Here is a 3,150-nt window from a genome sequence, read left to right as displayed (position 1 = left end):
CCTGTTGTAGACTACGCCTAAGCCCTGAGAGAAGCCTGTTGTAGACTACGCCTAAGCCCTGAGAGAAGCCTGTTGGAGACTACACCAGAAGTCCTGAGAGAAGCCTGTTGGAGACTACGCCTAAGCCCTGAGAGAAGCCTTTTGGAGACTACACCGAAGTCCTGAGAGAAGCCTGTTGGAGACTACACCGAAGTCCTGAGAGAAGCCTTGTGGAAACTAGCCAAGTCCTGAGCATTTTTATTAGACGTGTTGGCAAACGTAAAATATATTATCTGGGTAACCAGGAGAGGAGGGTAACCTTTGACCCAAACGGTTTTCACCTCTGACCTCGCGAGACGAAACTAGGTAGCAGGTCACAGTATTAATCAGTCGAACCGCAGGTCACCGTAGAACGCGTTATTCTCTAAGATACGGCGTTTGCCGGGTCACGATTTGACCCCGTTGCATGGGTGTAAACAACTGCCTATATTGTAACAAAAATACCTCAGACCTACACAATGTTTACATTTTTTCACATCTACAGGATTTGCCCAGTACAACGATGTAGATATTCCGTGCATTGCAAAATGACAGCGAGCGCTACGGCCTTCCAAAAATTAGCAATTTTTGGTCATTTTATTTGTGCTTGTCTTTTTTACTATTTAACTGGATCCCGTTAGCTAATACCACAGTGTGATAGCCCACTTCCTTACCTTTACATTGATGCCAATGACCCCTGGCAAATTTTATGGCAAACGGGTTTGCCCCCAAAAAAACTGTGACGATGCGCACATCGCGGTGGTCAAATGTTAGCCCAGTTGTAAGATACTGACACACACCATCCTGAGTTTCCGCTACATTTTGATACATTTCGCGTAATGTCATAAACTTCGTTTCTTGGTATACTATGAGAAACTGTATGAATGTGGCTACCACATGCAATATAATAAGTGATATGATACCATTCAATTATATACAAAAAGAGGAATTTAATACAAAGTTCTGACCATTCAAAAATTGTCAAATTTGAAGTCAATCGGTTTCGAACTCCTGCGTTCGATCCATGGAACCAAGGCAGCGCGTTCCATTTTTCGCGCCGCCAACAATGTTGCAACTTTCAACCGCTGTTTGCGAAAGTTCATAAAAAGAAGTAATCAAGTTTTTTCGTCACAAACAGACTTTCTAAAACCCATTCCAAGTCAGACTTATATCATGAAGACGCTAGAGAAAGTGGGATTCATGTGCAACTATACCAATGTCAGTACATATGCCCGATGTTTGTATATTTACAGTAACAGGTCATAGTGTCCGATTTCTCCTTCAAAAATTAGGTCATGAAAAATCAACCTGTTGTTGTATTTGTTCATGCCCAAATTCCTTCTCTTCTGTTTTCATCCGTAAAGTGGGTATCGTTTTGAAGCTTACTATTTGGTCGATATTCTTTCACTTTCTTTTTTTTTCTATATAACTTTTAACAGAACATTTTTAAAGGCAAAGAAACTGTAAAGAAATTACACTTTTCTCAAGGTCGAGCTGCAATACACATTGTGCAACTTCAAAACTAAGTACACAGGTGTCAAGCCAACATAACCATATTTCAGCCATATCTTACATTACAGGTGAATTGGTTAGAACTAGTTGCAAAAACTTGCGATTCGAACAAAAATCGTTGAGAATTCGACTGAATAAGCCCAACTTTCTATCGGTTATTACATTGTAACCACTACAGGATCCCAAAAGAAACAACACACGATAGATGAGGGAGGGTCTATACTTTATTAAACAATGCACCAAATCGACGATGAAGTAGGGCAAACGGGTTTGCCCCCAAAAAAACTAAAGGGTACCTATCTCGAGTCGAATCATCTCCATCATACACGGTCAACTTTGAAACCTCGTTTCTCCAACAAACACCACCGGTAATGTACATCTACGACCTTAAGCGTGACGCCGGCCCTTCTTACATCTCACATTAACGTATGACAAGGAAACACTTACGCAAATCGGAGTTACAAGCGAAACAGTAAACAGTAGCAAACTCTCGCGGATTCTCGCGGATCACATTACCTTGGAAAAGAAGCGCGAGATTTAAACGAGATCTTAGAGAGAGCTGCGCAGAACCGATGCGCATAGCGGTCTGCGGTTCGACTGTTAATGGGCGACCCCCGGGACGATGACGCGGGTATAGAAAGTAGTGCAGCGAATATTCTTGAAGGCTGGGTAGAAAGCCTGATAAGAGCGTCAGCCAGATGTAAGTTGTGCTGTGTAGTGTAGGAATGTATCGGGTTTGAGACTGTGTGATTTGTTTTGCAGTTCGTGTATAAATGCGCCGTATTGCGCAACTGGCTTTCCGGGTGAGTCGGCTGCAGTTCAGGTCACGTCCGTAGGGGGCGATTTCAAAGTGTACGTTACGAGCAGATACGCCGACAGGATTTTTTGGTTTCTAGATATTTTGTAGTTTGTACCTTCTTCTCAAACATATTCGATTTTCGTATTTGTGAAGTGCACCCTGCTATAATTTTTACCGCGTCGAAGTGAGTCATCTTGGGGTCCTTAACTATAGAAATCCCCATAGGGCGAAAACTGTGATCTGCTACCTACAAGCAAGGACAGAGCTGCCCGAGTTCCAGTTTACGCGATCGCGCGAAGAGAAAAACCATCATAGGAAGCAGGTAAGGCTTAAAGGCGAGCAACAAAGTATAAGCACATAAAAAAGTTGAGCTCATTTTTGAGTAAGAAAACCCACAGTAAGATCGTGATTTGTGCACCTTTTCTGCATGTGAACATATAGAAGAATTGAAGGGGTGGGGGGGGGCGAAACCAAACATACATTACGTGCGACGGCCTCTTACCTAAGTTTTGATTTCGTCTCGCTTCAAACCAGTTTTCCGTCTCTTGGTGATCCGTTATGGAAGACGAGCTTTCTGCTGCAAGGGTACCGAAGTAACGGGTTCCTCGCTGGCCGCCCAGTGCGGAACTCCCAGGGAAAGTGGCGTCGACACTCGGGGCCCTGTTCGGAAGAAAGCTCCGCACTGGAATTCTAGTGCAGAAACGGCTTTGTTCCAGTGCTGAAACACCGTCAGCACTCGTTTTCCGGTGCTAACTTCCACTCAGCACTCGTTTTCCAGAGCTCGGAGGCCATTCACCACTGGATAGCTAGTGCTGAATTCC

This window comes from Branchiostoma belcheri, unplaced genomic scaffold (genome assembly GCF_001625305.1).
Source record: "Branchiostoma belcheri isolate BF01 breed outbred unplaced genomic scaffold, Haploidv18h27 scaffold132, whole genome shotgun sequence".
NCBI lineage: Eukaryota > Metazoa > Chordata > Leptocardii > Amphioxiformes > Branchiostomatidae > Branchiostoma > Branchiostoma belcheri.
Note: the sequence above shows the minus strand (reverse complement) of the source record.